Source organism: Montipora capricornis, chromosome 4 (assembly GCF_036669925.1).
Source record: "Montipora capricornis isolate CH-2021 chromosome 4, ASM3666992v2, whole genome shotgun sequence".
Lineage (NCBI taxonomy): Eukaryota > Metazoa > Cnidaria > Anthozoa > Scleractinia > Acroporidae > Montipora > Montipora capricornis.
In genome coordinates, this window is record NC_090886.1 from 53329487 (window position 1) to 53336986 (window position 7500).

Consider the following 7500-nt stretch of genomic DNA (forward strand, 5'->3'; position numbering starts at 1 on the left):
TCCTTTTGGGCATGAGCCAGGCAACTTAAGAAGCACGAGACTGGCCCTCATCGAATAGCTAAAGCGCGGCCAGACGAAATGATTTCTAGCCAGATACTCAGGAGCAGGCCTGGTGTGTACTGTTAACGTAGATTTTGGATTTCTGAAAAAGTTTTTATCATAGGAAATTGGCGACAAAGTTGTGCTTTCATTTCGCCGCTGTAATTCTCGTGTCAAAGGAACTGTATAATAATGTAAATAAGAGAATAACGATATTTATATTTGCAGATTACCTGTCCTCTTATTACGAAAGTCAAGCTCGACATCTCTATGCAATAAGCGCATTCAAAATTTCCTCGTATTACTTGATAAAAGTATGTGGTTTTTGTTTTCTTTTTTTTTTTTTTTCGAAAGAAGGGTTTTCTGCTTATATGAAAAATACCTTTTCCCTCCCGTCCCCTTCTTAGTTATGCATGATCTTCGCGGAAATTACATCCTGTTCCTTAATAAACTTACAACAACCAGTGATGGTCTTAGTTCTCTTTTTTCTTACGTATCAGCTAAGTTGCGGAATGCGCTACCTGATTTTATCCGTACCTATGAGTTTAATGGTTTTAAAAGAGAATCCAGGTTCGCATTTTGTACAGCGGCTTTTCTTTTTAATGAACATATCTTTAAATATTATGTATTTAGTAGATATCTGTATATGCTATGTATTTTAGCTGTAAATGCAATGTCTCGAAGATATTAGCTCCTGTAGTTATTCGGAAAAAGCTTATGACTGTATGTATGTTATCTTTAGGAGGGCGCATATGCACACTTTGTAATCTGCGACTCCAATGCTTACCATATGACAGATAAAATGACTTTTCTCTTTAATATATGTTATCTAATTCTTACGCTATATTGACAAGGGTGGTTTGGAGCTGTGAGTAGGCGTGGGATTTGTCACATATGGTTTAGGGGCCGACATATCTCTCCCTCAATGCCGTACCGGGAGGCAAGGTCGGTAGCAGAAAGCAGCGAAGGGCCAACTGCGTCCAAAAGCGATCGCACGGGCCAAAATCCCGGGATGACTCGTTTGGTACGACGCTCCAGCGCCGGTGTCTGGAGGTACTGCGTTTTTCTCTCTTGTTCAAACATTCCATAAGCGCATGCGCAAATGTTCTGGCTCTTCGATACCTAGCGTACCAAAAAAAATTAACATGCTGGTTTTTTTTTTTCTTTTTTGTAGCAGCAATTGACATTTCAGTTGATTTTATAGGCATAAACGTAAGGTAAGAACCGTGCGTGTCTGGTCTTGTCTCAGACAGAGGCGAGAGATGGTTTCTTGCAGACTGGGACGCCTAAAATGCTCTGTTGTAAAGATGGCAGTTCACGAGTGAAGTTGTCTCTCTAGCCTTTCTGTGGACGAATTCCAGGACCTACTGACACAACGTGGGCAAGTTTTGGTCTTTGGTCCTTCAATCGATGCGTTATTTTGCTGGTAGGACTGGGTGGCCCGACACTTATGAAAAAAACTATGAAATGAGAATCGGCAGTCTTCCCTTGTCATGGAATGGCAGAATTACCCAGAATTCTTTTTTGGCATGAGCGAGGCAACTTAAGAAGCACGAGACTGGCCCTCATCGAATGGCTAAAGCGCGGCCAATGGAAATGATTTCTATCCAGATACTCAGGAGCAGGCCTGGTGTGTACTGTTAACGTAGATTTTGGATTTCTGAACAAGTTTTTATCATAGAAAATTCGCGACAAAGTTGTGCTTTCATTTCGCCGCTTTAATTCTCGTGTCAAAGGAATGGTATAATAATGTAAATAAGAGAATAACGATATTTATATTTGCAGATTACCTGTCCTCTTATTACGAAAGTCAAGCTCGACATCTCTATGCAATAAGCGCATTCAAAATTTCCTCGTATTACTTGATAAAAGTATGTGGTTTTTGTTTTCTTTTTTTTTTTTTTGAAAAAAGGGTTTTCTGCTTATATGAAAAATACCTTTTCTCTCCCGTCCCCTTCTTAGTTATGCATGATCTCCGCGGAAATTACATCGTGTTCCTCAATAAACGTACAACAACCAGTGATGGTCTTACTTCTCTTTTTTCTTACGTATCAGCTAAGTTGCGGAATGCGCTACCTGATTTTATCCGTACCTATGAGTTTACTGGTTTTAAAAGAGAATCCAGGGCCGCATTTTGTACACCGGCTTTTCTTTTCAATGAACATATCTTTAAATATTATGTATTTAGTAGATATCTGTATATGCTTTGTATTTTAGCTGTAAACTCAATGTCTTGAAAATATTAGCACCCGTACTTATTCAGAAAAAGCTTATGACTATATGTATGTTACCTTTAGGAGGGCGCATGCGCACACTTTGTAATCTGCGACTCCAATGCTTACCATATGACAGATAAAATGACTTTTCTCTTTAATATATAAGTTATCTAATTCTTACGCTATATTGACAAGGGCGGTTTGGAGCTGTGAGTAGTCGTGGGATTTGTCACATATGGTTTAGGGGCCGACATATCTCTCCCTCAATGCCGTACCGGGAGGCAAGGTCGGTAGCAGAAAGCAGCGAAGGGCCAACTGCGTCCAAAAGCGATCGCACGGGCCGAAATCCCGGGATGATTCGTTTGGTACGACGCTCCAGCGCCGGTGTCTGGAGGTATTGCGTTTTTCTCTATTTTTCAAACATTCCATAAGCGCATGCGCAAATGTTCTGGCTCTTCGATACCTAGCGTACCAAAAAAAAAATCAACATGCTGTTTTTTTTTTCTTTTTTGTAGCAGCAATTGACATTTCAGTTGATTTTATAGGCATAAACGTAACGTAAGAACCGTGCGTGTCTGGTCTTGTCTCAGACAGAGGCGAGAGATGGTTTCTTGCAGACTGGGACGCCTAAAATGCTCTGTTGTAAAGATGGCAGTTCACGAGTGAAGTTGTCTCTCTAGCCTTTCTGTGGACGAATTCCAGGACCTACTGACACAACGTGGGCAAGTTTTGGTCTTTGGTCCTTCAATCGATGCGTTATTTTGCTGGTAGGACTGGGTGGCCCGACACTTATGAAAAAAACTATGAAATGAGAATCGGCAGTCTTCCCTTGTCATGGAATGGCAGAATTACCCAGAATTCTTTTTTGGCATGAGCGAGGCAACTTAAGAAGCACGAGACTGGCCCTCATCGAATGGCTAAAGCGCGGCCAATGGAAATGATTTCTATCCAGATACTCAGGAGCAGGCCTGGTGTGTACTGTTAACGTAGATTTTGGATTTCTGAACAAGTTTTTATCATAGGAAATTGGCGACAAAGTTGTGCTTTCATTTCGCCGCTGTAATTCTCGTGTCAAAGGAATGGTATAATAATGTAAATAAGAGAATAACGATATTTATATTTGCAGATTACCTGTCCTCTTATTACGAAAGTCAAGCTCGACATCTCTATGCAATAAGCGCATTCAAAATTTCCTCGTATTACTTGATAAAAGTATGTGGTTTTTGTTTTCTTTTTTTTTTTTTTTTCGAAAGAAGGGTTTTCTGCTTATATGAAAAATACCTTTTCCCTCCCGTCCCCTTCTTAGTTATGCATGATCTTCGCGGAAATTACATCCTGTTCCTTAATAAACTTACAACAACCAGTGATGGTCTTAGTTCTCTTTTTTCTTACGTATCAGCTAAGTTGCGGAATGCGCTACCTGATTTTATCCGTACCTATGAGTTTACTGGTTTTAAAAGAGAATCCAGGTTCGCATTTTGTACAGCGGCTTTTCTTTTTAATGAACATATCTTTAAATATTATGTATTTAGTAGATATCTGTATATGCTATGTATTTTAGCTGTAAATGCAATGTCTCGAAGATATTAGCTCCTGTAGTTATTCGGAAAAAGCTTATGACTGTATGTATGTTATCTTTAGGAGGGCGCATATGCACACTTTGTAATCTGCGACTCCAATGCTTACCATATGACAGATAAAATGACTTTTCTCTTTAATATATGTTATCTAATTCTTACGCTATATTGACAAGGGCGGTTTGGAGCTGTGAGTAGGCGTGGGATTTGTCACATATGGTTTAGGGGCCGACATATCTCTCCCTCAATGCCGTACCGGGAGGCAAGGTCGGTAGCAGAAAGCAGCGAAGGGCCAACTGCGTCCAAAAGCGATCGCACGGGCCAAAATCCCGGGATGACTCGTTTGGTACGACGCTCCAGCGCCGGTGTCTGGAGGTACTGCGTTTTTCTCTCTTGTTCAAACATTCCATAAGCGCATGCGCAAATGTTCTGGCTCTTCGATACCTAGCGTACCAAAAAAAATTAACATGCTGGTTTTTTTTTTTTCTTTTTTGTAGCAGCAATTGACATTTCAGTTGATTTTATAGGCATAAACGTAAGGTAAGAACCGTGCGTGTCTGGTCTTGTCTCAGACAGAGGCGAGAGATGGTTTCTTGCAGACTGGGACGCCTAAAATGCTCTGTTGTAAAGATGGCAGTTCACGAGTGAAGTTGTCTCTCTAGCCTTTCTGTGGACGAATTCCAGGACCTACTGACACAACGTGGGCAAGTTTTGGTCTTTGGTCCTTCAATCGATGCGTTATTTTGCTGGTAGGACTGGGTGGCCCGACACTTATGAAAAAAACTATGAAATGAGAATCGGCAGTCTTCCCTTGTCATGGAATGGCAGAATTACCCAGAATTCTTTTTTGGCATGAGCGAGGCAACTTAAGAAGCACGAGACTGGCCCTCATCGAATGGCTAAAGCGCGGCCAATGGAAATGATTTCTATCCAGATACTCAGGAGCAGGCCTGGTGTGTACTGTTAACGTAGATTTTGGATTTCTGAACAAGTTTTTATCATAGAAAATTCGCGACAAAGTTGTGCTTTCATTTCGCCGCTTTAATTCTCGTGTCAAAGGAATGGTATAATAATGTAAATAAGAGAATAACGATATTTATATTTGCAGATTACCTGTCCTCTTATTACGAAAGTCAAGCTCGACATCTCTATGCAATAAGCGCATTCAAAATTTCCTCGTATTACTTGATAAAAGTATGTGGTTTTTGTTTTCTTTTTTTTTTTTTTGAAAAAAGGGTTTTCTGCTTATATGAAAAATACCTTTTCTCTCCCGTCCCCTTCTTAGTTATGCATGATCTCCGCGGAAATTACATCCTGTTCCTCAATAAACCTACAACAACCAGTTATGGTCTTAGTTCTCTTTTTTCTTACGTATCAGCTAAGTTGCGGAATGCGCTACCTGATTTTATCCGTACCTATGAGTTTACTGGTTTTAAAAGAGAATCCAGGGCCGCATTTTGTACACCGGCTTTTCTTTTTAATGAACATATCTTTAAATATTATGTATTTAGTAGATATCTGTATATACTATGTATTTTAGCTGTAAATGCAATGTCTCGAAGATATTAGCTCCTGTAATTATTCGGAAAAAGCTTATGACTGTATATATGTTACCTTTAGGAGGGCGCATGCGCACACTTTGTAATCTGCGACTCCAATGCTTACCATATGACAGATAAAATGACTTTTCTCTTTAATATATGTTATCTAATTCTTACGCTATATTGACAAGGGCGGTTTGGAGCTGTGAGTAGGCGTGGGATTTGTCACATATGGTTTAGGGGCCGACATATCTCTCCCTCAATGCCGTACCGGGAGGCAAGGTCGGTAGCAGAAAGCAGCGAAGGGCCAACTGCGTCCAAAAGCGATCGCACGGGCCGAAATCCCGGGATGATTCGTTTGGTACGACGCTGCAGCGCCGGTGTCTGGAGGTACTGCGTTTTTCTCTCTTGTTCAAACATTCCATAAGCGCATGCGCAAATGTTCTGGCTCTTCGATACCTAGCGTACCAAAAAAAAAATAACATGCTGGTTTTTTTTTTTCTTTTTTGTAGCAGCAATTGACATTTCAGTTGATTTTATAGGCATAAACGTAACGTAAGAACCGTGCGTGTCTGGTCTTGTCTCAGGCAGAGGCGAGAGATGGTTTCTTGCAGACTGGGACGCCTAAAATGCTCTGTTGTAAAGATGGCAGTTCACGAGTGAAGTTGTCTCTCTAGCCTTTCTGTGGACGAATTCCAGGACCTACTGACACAACGTGGGCAAGTTTTGGTCTTTGGTCCTTCAATCGATGCGTTATTTTGCTGGTAGGACTGGGTGGCCCGACACTTATGAAAAAAACTATGAAATGAGAATCGGTAGTCTTCCCTTGTCATGGAATGGCAGAATTACCCAGAATTCTTTTTTGGCATGAGCGAGGCAACTTAAGAAGCACGAGACTGGCCCTCATCGAATGGCTAAAGCGCGGCCAATGGAAATGATTTCTATCCAGATACTCAGGAGCAGGCCTGGTGTGTACTGTTAACGTAGATTTTGGATTTCTGAAAAAGTTTTTATCATAGGAAATTGGCGACAAAGTTGTGCTTTCATTTCGCCGCTGTAATTCTCGTGTCAAAGGAACTGTATAATAATGTAAATAAGAGAATAACGATATTTATATTTGGAGATTACCTGTCCTCTTATTACGAAAGTCAAGCTCGACATCGCTATGCAATAAGCGCATTCAAAATTTCCTCGTATTACTTGATAAAAGTATGTGGTTTTTGTTTTCTTTTTTTTTTTTTTTTCGAAAGAAGGGTTTTCTGCTTATATGAAAAATACCTTTTCCCTCCCGTCCCCTTCTTAGTTATGCATGATCTTCGCGGAAATTACATCCTGTTCCTTAATAAACTTACAACAACCAGTGATGGTCTTAGTTCTCTTTTTTCTTACGTATCAGCTGAGTTGCGGAATGCGCTACCTGATTTTATCCGTACCTATGAGTTTACTGGTTTTAAAAGAGAATCCAGGTTCGCATTTTGTACAGCGGCTTTTCTTTTTAATGAACATATCTTTAAATATTATGTATTTAGTAGATATCTGTATATGCTATGTATTTTAGCTGTAAATGCAATGTCTCGAAGATATTAGCTCCTGTAGTTATTCGGAAAAAGCTTATGACTGTATGTATGTTACCTTTAGGAGGGCGCATATGCACACTTTGTAATCTGCGACTCCAATGCTTACCATATGACAGATAAAATGACTTTTCTCTTTAATATATGTTATCTAATTCTTACGCTATATTGACAAGGGCGGTTTGGAGCTGTGAGTAGGCGTGGGATTTGTCACATATGGTTTAGGGGCCGACATATCTCTCCCTCAATGCCGTACCGGGAGGCAAGGTCGGTAGCAGAAAGCAGCGAAGGGCCAACTGCGTCCAAAAGCGATCGCACGGGCCGAAATCCCGGGATGATTCGTTTGGTACGACGCTCCAGCGCCGGTGTCTTGAGGTACTGCGTTTTTCTCTCTTGTTCAAACATTCCATAAGCGCATGCGCAAATGTTCTGGCTCTTCGATAACTAGCGCACAAAAAAAAAAATTAATATGCTGATTTTTTTTTTCTTTTTTGTAGCAGCAATTGACATTTCAGTTGATTTTATAGGCATAAACGTAACGTAAGAACCGTGC